The following is a 19232-nucleotide window of genomic DNA, read 5'->3' as shown; positions in this document are numbered from 1 at the left end:
GTTGAAGTATGGTGGTCTGTCATATTTGTATGAAATGTACTATATTTAACTGATGCAAAGGTGTGTGAATCTTTATCATAATGCCACTCTAAGTCTTTTTGTCCAGACTGTCAATTTTTTTTTTAAAAGTGTCATTACATTGCATAAAGCCCCTGTTGTGTGAATCCTGTTATTCAATGGCTGGTCTACATTAAAACTATTTGACAAAAAAAAAAAAAAAAAACTATTAACCAAGCCCTTTAATGCCACACATGGCCAGAATAGTAAACATGCAGACACTGCTGGATCTCTTCCACTCTACAGGTATTTGCCTTCCCCTGGGATTAGACCAGGAAATTGTCTAGTTTTCAGGGGCTTATCCATCTTATTCCCGCTTGTCTTGAGAGGCTGAGCAGGGGGTCCACACAGGAGCTGCACGGGGTCCAGACTAATGCAGACTGAGTCGAATAAATGTTTATAAGAAAAGCAGAAGTGATTTCTGTTCAAATGTTTGGATTGACCGGCTCCTTCCACATATGAACCAAACAGTTTTCAAATCTTTGAACCTCATGTACAGAAAGGAGCATCTTTACAAAAGATGTGTTACAAAAGTCTTTAGTTGGTTCACAATCTGTTTGAAAAGAGTGCTTAGTCCTACTGCAGATTGCGTCGCTGGGACTTTACTTTAACAATGAGCACAAGCAGGTCGGATCTCAATCTGAGATATGTTACAACATTTCTGAGAAAAGATCAATAGAAACATTAGGTCACAGAAAGTTTTTTAAAGACTTCTACATATTTTAATAAGACATTCCTTTCTCCAACATATTTTGTGTTCTTCAAAGCTCTGTCTCTCAAACCTCAAAGTTCTTGTACTGCATTTAAAGATCATGTAAAGCTGATTAAAACTGAGTTAAGAAACATCAACAAGGCACTTAATACATTAAGTGATACATTACATTTCAGAAAAAAAAAAAAAACAGAAGTCTATAACATTAGACATTTTTTTGATAAAAGCAGACATTCTTCTTTGCTATTGAAATACCTATTTCATTGATCCATCAAACTGAACTGTTCAATTTGGATGCATCAGCCCTCCGCCTTTCTACTCTGACTTAGTCTTGCTGGATAAAATGGATATAAGAAATATATTGATAATGCCCTGGCATGAATTAAGGAAGTTAAAGGCAGGGTTGGTCATTTTTTCCATGCACACTTTTTAGGATTTTAGTAGAAATTGTTCTTAATTCCTGGCAGAAATTATTCATTCATGTGCTCTGAAAAAGAAATACAGAAAATCCGTCCTCTGTAGCTGTTGTATACACGTTAAAACTTTGACCGATGTCTGTACTCGGTACAGGTTTTATGAACCAATCCCTCCCTGTCTCCCTGCTCATTCTCTATACCTTGCATGCACGAGCCCACACTCAAAGCAAAAACTGAAATCCAGTTCTGGACGAATGGCACAAGTGCATTTAAAGGTATAGGGTAGGTAATTTTCGAAATCTAGGATGATTTTGAGGGAGCACAAAAATACCTACCCTCTATCTTTACATGTGCAAGCTTACACAAAAAAACTCAAGCAAAGACACACACGTACACAAGACCAGAAATTGCCTTAATTTGACATGAACTTGGCAATAGCAAATTTGCCAGACATATGTCAGATATTGCCTCAATGTTGAGATTGAGGTGAGTTAGATACCAAGTATGCACACACTCACACACACTCACAAGCACACACATTCCCTGTTTTAACAGTCTGCAAATGCACAAAATACCTCTGAACCTCATCCAAGAAAATCCTTCAAACTCTGCTAATGATTTCAATGGAAAGTAAAAACAAACAGCTTTTTCTTGTGCGCATGATGGCCATTTGGGTGCAATTTCAGGCTATTAATACTTCATTTTCATAATTGTAGGGTCATCTCTTGGGTGTCTGGATATTTCCCCAACAGCTGGCTGCGAAGCCCAGTTCAGTTTGGCCTGGGAGATAATCAAAGCAAGGAGTCTGGCTATAGTTACAGCATCAAATCAAAAGTGATTTTTTGGCAATTATTTAACCAAGGTATACAATGAATACTGACAGGCAAGAGGCTGACAAGTGAGATATTTATCTATAGAAAACAACGCAATTGTTAAACGATTAGAAGACAATGTTCTTTTCCATGTCCACTTAAAAATTAATATTTAGGGTGGATGTCACTGATTCATCATTAATAAAACCAAACCAAACAGCAGCTCTGCTGGAGGGAAAAATGTTTTGCATTTTGATCTTCAAGCGAACATACATTAAAAAGTTAAACTTTATAAAATGTTTGTTCATATTTTTATTTAGATTCATTGTTTAAAATGGTAGAACTATCTAAGGGAATAACTGTTTTACAATAAAGTTTAACTGAGATACCCCTTGTGAATGTAAGCCAAATGATCATTTAGATGCTTTATTATGATAAAGCTACACTCCATCTATCAAGGTTGAACTCCAGCCCACAAAATGTATCTTCACCATTTTTTAATAAACCCCGCAAACAAAATTGACTACAAAAGTTGCAGCACCCATGGTTGTCAATAATCAACCACTGACCATTTTAACACTGGAGGTAAATAGCCGAAAACCTGCTTTGTTACCATTTCTACAAATGGCAATGGTGAATTTCAGATCCTAACCACACCTTTCAAACAAAATATCAAACAAACATATCAGGTGTCCAGGCAGAAAGCCAACTCTCAGTGCTTAGTCTTCAGCATTTCTTCTCTGGTTGTCAACATTCGATTGTAAGGTAAAGGGTGCTGAGGTCTAGATGATCATCTGTCTGACAGCTTCCTCCAAAAAGTATGTTTGTGTGCAATCAACCATCAAACCTGGCCAACACATTTGTGGAGAGAAAACAAATGAACAAGCCCAAAGCCGCTGCAACTAACCCAAGAGCTCGACATGTATTAACACAGGGCCTCTGCTGCACACTGTAAGTGTGCTGTGAGAGACTACATTGTGACTATATTGCATGTCAACACCTTTGTTGCTTCATATCTAAAGCCTTCCGTAGTTATGATGTACGGGACCATCGATTTATTTTGGGTTCTAAGCAAAGAATCATTCAACTTGACATGATACATACAAAATCGTGTCCTTTGTTAGAAAATAACTGAATTTTCATTTTCAATTTTGATGACTCTATTAGTTCTTGAACCTTTATGAATATCATATGTCAATGCACACAGTATATTCATCTGGGCACTGATGGGATGGAACAGTTACTAATTCTTAACAAACCCAAGGACCTTCTGTGTTAAAACTGGAGGCAAACAAATGCCAATTAAATCATGGAACATGTCAAGCCTAATGGCACTTGAGTCTAGATCAATCCAGTGTAAAGGAAAGAGTAGACCGATGTAAAAGAAAACTCAATGTTTCTCTCTCTTTTAGGTCTTTATTGCGGGCTCAGACCCCTGTAAAGTGCTGCACCTTGCAGACAGGGTCCTATTTTACATGCAGCAGGGGTCTCCAACTCAAGGCTTATAAAGTCCAGCCATCTGGCTCAAGATAGATTAATTTAACTCATTATTATACAGGGAGCAGGGAAGTCAGAAAGACAGAACTCGTAGACAGAAAGAAAATGAAAAGCAGCTGACAGGTAACAAGGCATCCTGGTAGCTTTATTAGCTGAACAAGTAGCACTTGCTTTGACATTTGGTCAGTTCTCCTCATGGGTCATGGCTGAAAGTTCATGTTCTGTATTTCTATAGAAGATAAACATGTATTGTTCCCTTAGAGAATCCATCACCTCCTTATATGACTTGGGGTTGATGGTAGTTTATTTAGTATTTTTTCATGAAGTTAAATGCAACTAAAATAAATATATAAAAGTGTGAGGTTGTACAAACATTTATGATCTTCAGAGGATAAACCACCTTGACCTCGGGCTAATTAACATCTCATTTTCAAGTTATTTGGTTCGAAAACAGAAGCCTGTCAACTCAAAACATTGCTTTTAGCCTCACCTGTGCATGGAGATTTAATCAACTGTGATGGATGACAAACCTGCGAGTAGCACATGCTCTATGCTCTGCAAATGTTAGCATGACAGTAAAAACCAGGCTGTGTTGGGGTACAGTATTACAGTATTACAGTTACAGTTTCTAAGGCTCTTTTAATCAGCACATGTTTTTCTCTCCTTCGCAGGTTTTGTACATTATGCTATATAAGTTTAAGTCTAATGCTAACTGCACAGGTTTAACCTGTAATTATGTTTACTCTTAGTCACATAGGAGGGCTGCTAAATTGTTTGGGGGGTTATTGTATACAGAGGGGAGGGGGGACAGCGGGTGTGTATTATAACTAATGTCTTGTGTCCTGCCTGTCTGTATACTGTTACTGGATGCCTTGAATTTCCCTCAGGATCAATAAAGTATCTATCTATCTATCTATCTATCTATCTATCTATCTATCTATCTATCTATCTATCTATCTATCTATCTATCTATCTATCTATCTATCTATCTATCTATCTATCTGTCTATCTGTCTACAGAGCTGTTTGCATTGCTTTAGACGTTTCTCATGATGACTTTACCCCTTTTCTTGACTTGTGTCAGACCCTCTAGCCACTGAGGGCAAGTTCCTGTAACACTGACCATGTCACTGGAAGCAGGGGAACACTTACCAACACATCCTTGCAGAAAAAAACCCAATGATAACCACATTAGAAATATATAATGTGTGTAGTTACTAGAATCATCAATGCCCTTTTAAACATGGAGCAACATCTAAAACTCTTACTGACCTCTCTAAAGGAGGCTTAACATGTCAACATAGAGTATCATGTTTAGAGTCAACATGTCAGTGATCTAAAGGAACTAAACGTCGCTGCTTTACAAAATAGAAAATATTTTGCAGAGCACCTGTTTATTACTATCATTATCCGAACAGGAGGTTGTGGGCTAAGTGCATCTGGCATGGCTTATTATAGCACGCAAACTACTGCATTGGCAAGTAACCATAAAACCACACATGTAGTAGTTAATATCCACCTCACCCTGTACCATTAAAAACTGATTAAGGACTTCAAACAGCCTGCATTACAGGAGCTGTCTTCTGCTTTGGTTTAGGAGAAAACAGTAAGGTCTCTATAAACAGTTCTGGTTTAGACTGTTGAGGTCTGATTGGTGTTCTAATGTATTAATGTGGTCAAAGTTAGTCATAATCATTGTACTGTACTGAAGCTCTCTGTGTGTTTGAATAGGTGGTGTATGACTTTCATGTGTTTTTGTGCTTATATAGTCACACACAGATTGATTACCGGACGGATTTAATGACCCAATCTGAAAGGGGAAAGGATGGTTTTTAGACCTATAGGAGGTGTGACCTATAGAGGAATGACATCTTATTGAGTCACAAGGTTTTTCCACAAATCACAAAGGTTTATTTTAATTCTATAAGCAGGGTTTGAAAGCTGTCAATGACAACAAGGAATATGAGCTTCCTTAACACTACATGAAAATTACCATGAACCCTTTTCTTATGTCACAATTTATGCTGAAAATACCACAGACCGCAAGACAAAGAAAAGCCAGAATTATCAACGGTTGCTTACTTAGATCAGTACGAATTCTATCACACACAACTGCAGATGGTACGAGTGAATTCCAGATAGACATGCACCTGAAAATAAACTGAAACAGACATCTTTTTGAAAAGCTGCAGCATTTTTCTCTGCTACAAGAAAGTGAGAGGAGGAAAAGCATTCAGCACATGTAAGGTACCACTTCTATTTTCTTTCACGACGTCTCTGAGAAGAAAAAAAACCATGAGGTATGTGAAACATCTGCAAAGCATTTGGAGAATTAAAGATACATTAATAAATAATAATGGCTGTCTGGTACTCTGCCAGGAGTTTTGAGTCCAGTTTAATGGCACATGGCTTCATGGTTTGTATTAATTTACCCTGGGCTTTGGTGTTTGGCAGCAGAGTGAAATGAAAGAGACTCGCCTCTGGCAAAATACATCATATTTACCAATAAAAATACATACTGGAGCCCAGGGTTTTTTCTTCCTCACTTTTTCCACCCTAAATTACTCAGCTTGAAGTGCAAATGTGTCCGTGTCTGGCAGGAGGTTAAATTAAGTGTGAATATAATGTTCCAACTCTGCATGCCAGAAGCTGATGATTAAGAGCCTGATAAGACATTAATGCTCTTATGGAAACACAACTCAAGCATGACAACTAAACACTTCCAACACTGTTGTTCAGATGTACCGATATCAACACTTGGTCCTTGTAAATATAGTACATTTCATACATAGACTGTAATTCAGTATATACTTCATAATTGCTGGACCTTTTTTGGGACCTAACAGCAATATCAAAAATCAGAGAGTAGGTGATATATTTCATTTTTGATTGACAATTTATGTTTTTTTGGGGCTTTTATATGGATACAACTTTTACAAGCAGGTAGAAGAAAGAAACCTGTCCTTTAATGAAGGCAGTTTATACGCTACAGATGGTATCATGCCCTGTTTTCCTGATGAAAGGTTATGAAAATAGTCTAAAATAGTCCCTTAGTTTGCTCCAGTTAAAAGCAGCTTGGAAACAGCTGCTAGTTGTGTTTTATCTGAAACGTAAATCAAATCGTGACTCAAAGGTTTTTACAGGAAACTGTGATGCTGAAAATGAAAATCAAGAAAGATCAAAAACACTACATACTTACATGTTTTGATGAGGTTTGATGTTATATTTATGCAGGTATGTGTTTTCAAAGTCTATGGAAACCATTTTGTAGATATCAGCTACACAGAAAAGGGTATTTTTGATAATTAGCAAGTCATTTGCTGGCCTCAACACATTTGCTGGTGGCTTAAGGCTCTGAAAGGTGATCAAAGGCTCTTTAAGCACATTTATCCAGGAAGTAAAGCCATAACCACTTGAAGCTGATGCCAGGTTTAACACCCTGAAATGCCCTGGATCTGTCCGACCAAAAAAAGGAATTTAACTTCAGTAGGCTGTGCTCTCTCTCTATCTCAACTAATGATCAAAATTATATTTTGTGTGAGTAAAAAAATGTGGCAACGTTTCTTCACTCATGCAATCCTGAGACCTTTCACTTGATATATATATATATATATATATATATATTTTTTTTTTAAATCCAAACTAAAGTTTAAGACAGTGTCTATTATTGTTACATTTATGTCTGAAAAAAGGAAAACACAATATTACAGGAGACTACTGTACCTTTTTGTAAATGCTGCGAAGCATCTCGTGACATCAACAGCAGTCTGGCTTCTAATTTTTTGCTTGCATTATTTAAATTACAATCTTTTCCAGTACTTTAACTTTTTATTCTATTTCGAAATCTAAATGTGCTTAGAAACATAACGGGTCCTCTTGAACTTGTCAGTGTTCTGTGTGCGATAGCTTTGTTTTTACATACATGAGTTAATGTCTTTCTAATGTCATAATTACTTTTTTTTCACAAACATTGCTTTGCTTTTAGTTAACTCCAGCTGTATAAAAGCCATGAGAGGAAGCTTTAAATAGGTAAAGTCAATATACTAAAAGCTCAGTTGTGGTTTAACAGGTGAAGGTAAATGTTAATCAGTCATTATTGCTTTTTAAACTCCCACAGTACAGTAATCATCTTTCACCTGAGAGGACTCTTTTACACAGTCCTCTCTCTCTCTCTCTCTCTCTCTCTCTCTCTCTCTCTCTCTCTCTCTCTCTCTCTCTCTCTCTCTCTCTCTCTCTCTCTCTCTCTCTCTCTCTCTCTCTCTCTCTCTCTCTCTCTCTCTCTCTCTCTCTCTCTCTCTCTCTCTCTCTCTCTCTCTCTCTCTCTCTCTCTCTCTCTCTCTCTCTCTCAGGTGTTAAAACCTCTTGTTCTTTACAGGTTTATGCTGATTTAAGTGAAATGGTCTCTAATCATCTGTTAGAGGTCTGCAGGGCTTCTGGATGTCATTTGGGTCCAAACACCTGAGGAACATGAGGTCATCCCACCCACACAGACAAACACAAGCACACAAAAACACACACACTATAACTGATCAATTAAACGTGTTTACTCAAATTCAGGATTGGAAACAGCTAGAGTGCAACAAAAGCTTCAATTAAGAAAACAAGAAACACAAATCAAACATGCAGCTGCACTGCATCACTATTCACATTACTTCCCATGGTAATGAATCTTTTATTTTAAAGTTTATACTATTTGATTAATCAAATTCTTACTAACTCTGTGTGTTTGTTTGTTTGTTTTTTCCTTTTTTCACACCAAGTCTATAGATTTATTTCAAGACTACAGAGGCATATTATGACTATGTGAGTGAACCTGCCTCCAGAGACCTCCAGAGTTGAGTGAAGAAACACAAAACAGGTGCATGCAAACGCACGCACGCACGCACGCACGCACGCACGCACGCACGCACGCACGCACGCACGCACGCACGCACGCACGCACGCACGCACGCACGCACGCACGCACGCACGCACGCACACACACACACACACACACACACACACACACACACACACACACACACACACACACACACACACACACACACACACACACACACACACACACACACACACACACACACACACACACACACACACACACAAAAGAGAGAGGAAATGGCCCACAGATTCTGACAGGGAATGTGCAAAGGGGGGATTTTTCCTGGCCCTGCTGAATATCAATGCATCTTATTCTAAACACCAAAGCACATGTGCAGAGGTGTGTGGGCATCTTTTGAAACACTGTTTGCGTGTGGCAAAGTGGACCAACTTTGATATAAAAGGGTGAGGAATTTATAAGCCAAAGCCACTTGTGAGACCACACTATCAAATGGCACTGTGCATTAATTCACTTGTTTCTTTGTGTGTTACATTAACACTCCAAACTTATTAGTAATGGATTTACTTCCTCTAAGGTGGTTTACAAGGTATCTGTCTGAGAGGTCGCAAATAGTTTATTTTAATGTTGAATTATCTTGTAGTAAGTCCCTGGACTGTGGAGTCCCTCAAGGAAGCTGTCTTGGTCCTTTGCTATTTTCAATTTTCACTAATAATATGCTGTATGTACTCAGTAAGGCAACACTGACTATGTTCTACTCTTTATTATGCAGTCCCTGCATGTTCAGAGCTTAATCAGGTTCTGTTTTGTGAGATTAGCAACTTTTTTTAACTGGATCAAAACAAATAAACTTATCTTAAATATATCAAAAACAATGAGTATAATATTTGGTTCTAAGTATAAATTATCACATGATCCGAAAATGAATATACGAGTAAATGGTCTATACTATACCGCAAATAAATACGGTGAAGCTTCTTGGACTTTGGCTTGATTGTACATTGCCATGGTCTGATCACATCAACAAAACTGTTGCCAAAATGGGTAGAGCTGTTGCCATAACACGTAAATGTGCACCATTTCTTTATTCACAGCTGCTTAGTTGTGTCATTGGTACATTGGTTTTATGTCATTTAGATTACTGTTCAGTTGTATGGGCTAAAGTAAATTACAAGTGGCTCAAAACAAGGCTGCAAGACTGGTTCTTGGCTGTTCTGCAAGAACTAGTGTTGTGGAAACGTATGCATATCTTGCTTGGCTGATGGTCAAGCATAGACTATCTGCTAATATATTCATATTTTTTTATGATAATATATTTCACTGCTTAGATACACATTACACTCGAGGGGCAAATAGACGAAAGATGACTTTACCCCTACCCAAGTCTAATTCTATGAAGAGGACAGTATCCTATTAAGTCAAGTATGCTTTGGAACAATCTTCCAGTCGTGATTCATGATATTAAGGGAAAAACTGGTTTTGAAAAGAGACTATTATTGTATTTGTTCTCAATGCCATACTACCATCTTGATTATTCAATTGAACAAGGTTTTGTCATGTGACATGAAAAGGCTATGTTGCTTTTCTCTATTTTATTGTTTTTATTTTTTTAATAGCCTAAATGCTTTTAGTGTTGTTTTTGTTTCTGTTTTTCTTGCTATTGAGACTGTGATGATTGTGTTTTGTATGTACTGACTGGACGCCAGGAAGACTTGCTATTGTCTTGGCATCAATTAATGAGCTAAATATACAATAAAACTCACTGGACCTTAAATGTATTTTCTTTCATGCACTCTTTGTACATTTTGTGTTTTTTCTATTGTTCTCTGTGTTTTACATTTTTTATTCTATTTTATATATGAGTAATTGCTTCTCATATTTTATTTTATGTAAGTACTTGTTATTTTAGCTTTGTATTTTTCTTTCACACCAATACACTGAGACAAATTAATCACATAATTATGTAAATTTACTTGGCAATAAAAAATTAAATAAAAAAACCATTCTGAATATGTTATCTATTTTATGCTCCCATGACATGAAGCTTTAGATAACTAGGAAATAGGATGCTATCAGAACCGTTTTTGTATAAAGTAAATGCTATATAAATCCTCTATGCTTTCTCAGCAGGAGGCCGAGGCCTACAATCAACTTGCATTTTTTTTCTTATAAATTAACTTCCCACAACATATTATAACACAATGCAGAGTCGATCAAATCTTACCTCAGTCAAAATACTGTAAGCCCTTTATCTACTCTTTTCAGCTGCATGAAATCTGTTTTTTTCATTAATCTTATCTATTAGAGCCCACAGCATCAGAGAGCCAGTTCTTAACCCCCTGCTGAGCATGCATATAGTACTTCTATAGTAGGCAGAAGCAGTTCATTAAAGATATCAAGAGTGCAAAAAGAGCCATTTGTCATGGGTTCAAAACCAGCAGGGGTCCAACAGCATGTCAGGATTGCAATGTATCAGTTTGTTTATCGTGAACGATGACTGCTTCAACTTTCTTATCCATAATAACAAGCATCAAACATTGATGGGAATGGAAGGCTCCAATCAATGATGTTGACTTAGCAACATACTGTACATTATATAATCAAATAAAGGATATAATATGCATACCATGACAATAACTGCAGTTCAACTGATAATAAAGAGAATGTGTAATCTTTAAAATGATCACACTTAAGTGAATTACAGGGCTTTCACACTTGCAGAAATCTCTTGAAAAACTATTATTATATTTCGAGGAAGAGCTGTGCATGTGAATGCAAACAGCCACATTTTTTGCTCTGACTTCAATAGAAGTTTCTCCTGCCAGACCCCTCGTATTTTCTTCGTGGCAAGTCTGAGTGGGGAAATGTGAAAACACGACAGGATATTCTCTTGAGAATTTACGTCAAGCCAAAAAGAGGGAGAGTGATGTTTCTATACTGTTATTGCTGCATGGAGCACAGTAAGTATACACGTCACCACTACAATCTCTGTACACATAAGTAAACGGCTGCATTACGTATGTCCATTGTACTTTACATACCGTAGATGTACGCACATATTGTCATTATAGCATTGTGTAGCGGGCGTTTTTGCTTTGATCATTTTTTCCGATTGCCGCTGTGGGTCGGCTCGATATTGTTGGCGCCCCTTCGGATGGGTCCGAAAAAATTAAGACGACACGGAACGGTTATTTAGTGTATGGAAACACTGCAAAATGTGCGTCATACCAATCCGATCCGACCCGCTCAGTGGAAACGGGGCTTAATAGTCTTCAGTCCTCCAACAGTACTGTCCCTCTCCAAGAGCCTTTAGCAGCTGACAATGTGCTCATAAATGTCAGTTCAGTCAAACAACTTAATGTTTTTATTTGTTTAGAATCCTTATTGTTGCAGCAGCATTTATTTTTTTGTGTCTCGGTTCCAACCTCCTTACTGATTATTTTCTACGCAGGAATTTTGTGATGATGTAGATTCTAAGAAAAACCTTGTCGAATCCACGGGTAGATGCTGGAGTGGTGGGGCACAGGGGCAAAGGGACAGGAAGGAAATTTTGCACTTTAAACAGATCGCCTATTGGAAGGATGTGTTGTTAGGTGATTGTCGATGATGACGCATGTAAAGTGAGAAATTAGTACAGCTCAAGTTGTCTGCCATGCTTTCATAGTTCAAGCTTACATGTGAGTCAAAGCTACAGTTTTCATTTGTATCCAGAAGTCTGACACTTTTAATTCTTCATCATAAAATATTTAAATTATAATTTCATTTTTCAGTAGTTTGATTATTTAAGAAGAGTGCTGAATGGCTAAGATGTTTTTGTTAAGTCTGGTAACTTTGAAATGGAGAACTTGGGCTCCAAGAAAAAGACCTTCTGAGAAGAGGTATGCTGAAAGAGAAAGAGGGAACTTGCGAGGGAGTTTGTTTGCATTCCCACATAATGTTTATATAATCGGTGTGCCACGCAGCCATAGGACCCTGTGTGTGTGTGTGTGTGTGTGTGTGTGTGTGTGTGTGTATGTGTGTGTGTGTGTGTAGATGTGTGTGCCTGCAAGTGTGTGTGTGAATCATGAATCATTCTCTTTAGGATTTGGGGGGAGTCTCTGGCTGTAAGCGAGACCATTAGACCTGACAAAATGTGGAGAAAAGACATTTCATTCACAAGATTCAATACAGTTTACTATTCTGACTAATATCTTTCTTTTCAACATTTATGAGAAACATATTTACAAAAATATAACAAGATAATCTACTTTGCTCATTGATTTCAACTGTATTTTTTTAAAATCCATGTCTTGAAGTAGGCAATTTAGTGTATTTGTTTGTGGTAGACCAACTCCACAGAAAGTCTGGATAAATAGTGTTGAGTCAGCCATGTGAATAGAAAAGAAGTTTCTTCCATTTTAAACCAATGTGCTGTTAGCATCAGCGCTTTTGTCCTCGAAATGAGAAATTTATTGGACTAAATCAAATCTGCGTTGAATGTGTTGAAACTTTGGTCAACAGCATCAACATCACAATATCAGAAATAGTCCTTTGAGTTATAGTTTGTATTAAGAAATATAATAGTTTTCTTGCTTTTTGTTTAAAAAACAAAACAAAAACAAAAAACAGAACCAGGAAACAGTAACTTTAGCTTTGTATAGAGACTGGGAACAAGGGGACAGGCTAGCATGGCTCAAAAAGAAATGAATCAATATTTAACCAGAAACTAATTTTCTAAGTCTCAAACAAGCTGTTTTCCTTCCTCCAAGTGTTTCTTCCAAAATGAGCAAACGTTCTCCACATGAGATGAGGGTCAACCCTGGACTGTTCGCCAGTCAATCACTGGACTAACATATAGAGACAGACAACCAGCCACACTTACATTCACACCTGCAGGCAATTTAAAGACACCAATTGACCTAAAGAGCATGTCTTTAGACTGCAAGAGACAGCCAGATTATACAGAGAGAACTCACATATGCACAGGGAAAACATGCAAACTCAACACATTGAGGCTCAGGAATATGAACCATGAATCCCCTTGCTATGAGGCAACGGTGCTAACCACTGCACCACCATGCAGCCCATAAGTATGAAATTGCACTACCAAAATAAATTAAAGGAAAAGTATAGTTGAGCATAGTTCAAATCAAAACTGTAAGACCAAAAAGACAGTGTGTATGATTGCAATTTCTTTCTTTGTCAGGCAGATCACTGACAATCCAAGTTCACAAAAAAAAATTATCTAACTATACCCAACCATCCATCCATTTTCTACCGCTTATTCGGGGCTGGGTCGCAGGGGCAGCAGTCTAAGCAGAGACGCTCAGACTTCCTTCGTTCCAGACACTTCCTTCAGCTCTTCCGGTGGGACCCTGAGGTGTTCCCAAGGCAGCCCGAGAGAAATAGAGAGGCATCCTGGGAGCATCCAGAACATATGCCTGAGCCACCTCAGCTGTCTCCTCTCGATGTAAAGGAGTAGCAGCTCTACGACGAGCTCCTCCCTGGTGGCCAAGCTCCTCACCCTATCTCTAAGGGTGCGCCCAGCCACCCTATGGAGGAAGCTCCTTTCAGCCATTTGTATCCGGGATCTCGTTCTTTCGGTAAATCGAAAGCCTCGCTTTTTGGCTTAGCTCCTTCTTCATCATGACGTGCCGTTACAGGCCCACACCAGCCCACCGTCTCTCACCGCGGCTAACTCCAGAGAAGTGAAGAGTCCAGCCCCTCTCGAGAAGATACGTTCCAAAGCCCAAGCCGTAAGTGGAGGTTAGTCAGACTATATCTAGCCAGTGTCTCTCGACCTCCCGCCCAAGCTCAGGCTCCTTCCCCCGCAGTGAGGTGACATTCCATGTCCCAATAACCAGAAGCTGTGTCCAGGGATAGGGTCACCAAGGCCCCTTGCCATTGACTGTTGCCCGATCCCCACCCAACCTCTACGGTTTCCTCTGTCGTTGGTGAGTCCACAGGAGCACAGGCAGGCGTCTTCCGTTCGGGCTGAGCATGGCCTAACCTCATCTATAATCAGTCACCAGTCTTACTTTTTCTGCAAGATGAGTTGTATCTTTATGAGAAATTTTGTTATGAGCACATTATAATGCACAATCAAAACCAAACTAAATATTGCAAAAAGCAATGAAAATTATTCTCTTTCCTCAGGTGAACCATGTCTCTGCAAGAAAAAAAATCTGCTTAACAACCAGCCTACAACAACACAGCTGCAATAGCAAAATGCAGTGTGTCCATTCCTGTGGTGTCAAGGTCCGGGGGTGCCAAGAGAGCTGACCCTCAACGCACAGCAAATAAAATTGATTTACTGCTGCTTCGCTGGCTGCACAGCACTTTATAAAACTGTCCTGGGCAGAGTTATGACCCCAGGTAACGCATACATAGACATACGTTCACAACTACATGTTGACATACACACACATACAGAGATTAAACTACACTGTTCTTATACATCCACTCTAACAAATATACATGAAAGACATATAAAAGCCTTTATTCTACATGCAAGTGGATATTCTAACAGACAGATGTATTGTGAATTACAAACAAACCTTTTAAGTTAAAGAGTTGGGAACTCAAATGATAACCATCAGTGACATTTTTAAAACCAAAAATAAGACTTCAACTCGTGGGCTCATTTGTCTTAAAGTTTATCCACAATCTTCCCAAAATAACATTTATATAAGAAATGTAGCTGTGTTGGCGAAATATTATTGAAAGGGGGAGCAAATGAGATGTGAGAATAAGAAAAGCCCCTGATACCAACATGCTCATGTGAGTTTTGCCTGCTCAGCACCGACATGCTCCATAGATGTTGTGCAAGGCAGAGGTCCTGTCTTTGGAGAGACAGAGAGAGCCAAAGAGCAACATGGGGTAAGATATGTCGTTAAGCTTTCTTATTATTATTGTTTCATCACACTATGTGAAAAGTTACATTACACCCAACTAACCTTCTTTGTAACACTTCATCTCACACTTCATCTAAACTGCTTGTTTAGTACTCTTAAAACAAACCAAAACCCTGGTGCATACTTTTTGAGCGGATGTGAACTCTCACCAAACAGCCAAACCGAAACCCATCCAAAGAGGTGTTCTCGGTTCGCTTCCAAACGAACCCTCCTACAGTTTGTCTGAGATGAGAAAGCAACCGGGCCTCAGTCAGACCCAGTACTAAAAGTCATACGCCTTTTTGAAAGCAAAAGTCTCCTGTTGCCATGCATATTACTATAATTAAATGTTTGGTTAGCAGCAGAATTGTTGTCTGTTTCTATCTATCTCTTACTTCTTGGATATTAACCAAAAATCATAGCTTACCAATTTAAATCTTTTGTAATCCTTGGCTATAATTTCGAACTAATTTACGACATATGGCCCAAATAAAAAATTGAATTACAACAACATTTAATTTACCTCTTTATGAATTCAAAATAAACTAAAAGTACTAAACAAAATCTGCAACATGACCAACTAAAGTTCAGTTTAAATTGTCTTTTTAGTCTCTCTTTTGTCCAAAGAAAAAGAAGAAAGCCACCTGTTGACGTGGCCTTTCGCTCATCCAAAACAAACTCAGTCCATCCAAAAAGTAACAAAAGTAATCCATCAAAGGTAGTCAATTGATAATTTGTTCACCAGATGAAAAAAGAATGAAAATGAAGCATAAGAGGATGAATAATTTGCTCAGTCGTACAGTTTTTGTCTCAGCCACGCCCTGCGGAACCATCGTGGGTGAGGAGACTTTGTTCATGTTAGTCTGTATTTCACTTTAGACACTTTCACAGCCGTTCAGCAGGCTTTTCTTTAATTATCCAACACTTGGATAAAAAAAACACACAGTCTCCGAACACAACAGCGGATGCAGACACATTTTGCTGGCGCTTCACTTTTTGTTATTTTCCCCTGCGGCTCTCTAATTCTATTCCTTTCCCCTCCGCTACATTCTGCATTTATAACCTTGGCCATATTCAGTTGATTGCCCACACATACATTTTTTTACACAATGGACTATTTCTGTACCTATACTAAAGAGATGCAAAAATGTTTATACAACAATAGGCCTACTATTTGTTATTATTTGAAACATTTAATCATAATTAATAATTTTTACAAAACCTAAAATATTATGTGTCAGTGTCAGTATTAAACGCTCTCGCTGCTCAAATTGTGCTTGAGTACGGCAGGGTATGGATGATCCAATAAACAAACAAACAAAAAAAATCTAATTAAAATTTCAAGACAACCAAACATGACCAAGGACCTGGATTCAATCATAGAATCAGCAAACACACAAAATATAAATTGTGTCTTAAAGTCACCTGGTTTTCAGCCACCTCCCCTTTACAAAAGAGAAGAACCTAGTTCAAATAAGTTTAAATCACCCACCACTGCCACACATTCCCTTCCACTGTTTTATCCCTCCAGCTCTCTGCTGCAGCAGAGCGTTGACACTGAGCAGATGTGCTGCATTTAATCTTGTCATGACAGCAAGCTACTGAAGGAAACAGTTAGGACTCAGAGGTTCAGCCTGATTTTGGTTTTCGATTATACTTGATACCTCTTTAAGAACAAGTCTGTGTGTTATGTCAGTAGAATATTCTGATGACAAAAAGTCTGAGTTTTGACGTTGAGCAGACACCTTTTTGAGGTTGCCGCAACTTTTTTGTTTCCTCATTGTCTGGCCAACAATAAATCAGATTCAGACTTGGTGTGCTTGGTTAGAATCTCAACACAGATCACCATAAAGAAACAACATTTAGCTATTTTCCACAGTAGAAGAAACTTGCCTGACCATTCTCTTACATACAATTATATTTGCTATAGAGGTCAACTGATTGACATGTCACATCTCTTTAAACAAAACATAATTCTTGGAGTTTTCTGAAACTTTGGTGAAGTTCAAGTTTTCAAACACGCCACTATAGAGCCATAAATCCTTACAGCACCTCCAAAGTAATAGTTAATTTGACGAACTCTGAGTGGAGTGCTGAGACTAAACATATGTGCTTTGTGTTATCTTGTCATGCTAAAGTGCTACCAAAAAGTTAACCCCTCAGTTTTCAGAGGGCCCTGTCGACTTGCTGCCCTCTTTTGTGGCCCTAAGACGCCTAACAGTTTTGTTAACAGCTTGCTTCGATAGTAGGGATTACCAGCACCCATTATTAACTATAAACTCTACCTTTTAGGGCTGTTTACAGAGAGCTGAATTAGCTAATACAAGAAACCAATAATGTTTTTTATGCGTTTTTCATGAACTCATGCAGCTGTTTGTACAAAACGTGCAGTATAAAGATGGGCATGAAACACCAAAAACTTTAATTTTTGTGAGCCATTATAACAATACAAAAAGAAAGTCACACTCTGATAAAGACAATGGACTTTGGTGAGTGTGTGACCCATGGCGGTCTTGTAAATTGATGTCTGTGTTTGATGTGATTCATCGATCTAAGCCTCATTGTGTTGTTGCAGGCATGCTCTGCTGTAACACAGTGCATGTGTGAGGTGTAGCTGACATTACAGGAGACAGAGGACACTCACAGCATGCCAGCTATGAGGGAAATGTTGCCTAAAGCCTTGTTCATCTTGTACCAGACTGACAAGAACACACACTTCACACACAGGCTCAGTTGTGTCAATATATAGCAGCCACTACTTTCATTCTATTAGACAATGCATGACCCATGCGTCACTGTGTATCTCTGTCTTTCTCAGTCATCCTACCCAACCTCCCACCTTCACCTCTGTGTGCTAAGGCCTGGCCATGAGAGTTTAGCGGGAGATTCCTGGAGGAGGTAGGAGAGCTGATCCCAGCTCTCTGTCACCCAGCAATGAGAGGTGATCCTAGGATTAGAGCTCTGTTGGTTCAGGCTGGGTCACTGGAGACGGACAGCGACTGTCATGGGGAGAGGAGCGGGGGTGGGGATGGTGAGGGTGGGGCCAGTTGCAAAAGGGCATGATAAAAAGCAGGTTAGTATGAAAGTAAGGGGGACAGCGCTGGTTAATGGAGGGACGAAAGAGAAGAGAGCAATAAGAGTATTCAGACAAGATGCGCAAGATATAGTAATTATTTCTTTTCTTTTTGTCCAAAGTTGCAGGGTGTTTAAAAAGAAATACAACTTAATTTTGTGTCAATCATGTTTGCACGCCGATTCCAAAACTTTCATCTGTCTTTTTTTTTTTTGTTCGATGTCTTTATTGTCCCGACTTCAAACATACTGCTTACCTGCCGGTCATTTGCTTTGCAGCAGTTGGTGGTCCTTTATTTAATGTGTTGTTCCAGTATAGCTAGCAGTGTATCAAAGTAGTCCACTGACATCCTGAAATACACCTGGAAGCAATCTAGATAATTCTGCAGCTCCTCTATCAACAGGTGAATCTCTCCTTGATCTTGTCTTGTTTTCAGGAGAGGACGGACCCAGTGTTTTCCTGAGTAAAAGCACTCAGTGTGGGGCCAGAGCTCATCTGAGAGGAAAAGAAAGAGTGTTATTAAAGTTAAAGGTGCACTTTGTAGATTCGGAAGTGAAATTTGAAAGTTGGAGAAGTAAAACAATTCTATGATATATTTTCTGAACTAAATACACAAACTTTATGGAAATTAAAAAATGGTTCTCTGGAACACTGTTTGGAGCTATCAAGCTACGTTTCACTGTTGTGGGCCCCACACCAGAACTTCTTGCATAGCATTTTAACTTGAAACAGTATTCTAGGGACCAAATGTTTCTCTGAGGACAGTTTGTGTCTGGAGTTATGAACATATACCACAGCATCTGCACATTTGTCGACCAAAAATACAGACTCAATGTAGGAGGATTGGTGATCTATTCTAGAGACAATGAAACCTGGAGTTATACTGTATTACATTGATAACGAAGTTAAAAGAAGAGGGGTAAATCAAACGGGCCTAGTTAGGACCTCCACTCT

This window comes from Symphodus melops, assembly GCF_947650265.1.
Source record: "Symphodus melops genome assembly, chromosome: 5".
NCBI classification, from domain to species: domain Eukaryota; kingdom Metazoa; phylum Chordata; class Actinopteri; order Labriformes; family Labridae; genus Symphodus; species Symphodus melops.
Note: the sequence above shows the minus strand (reverse complement) of the source record.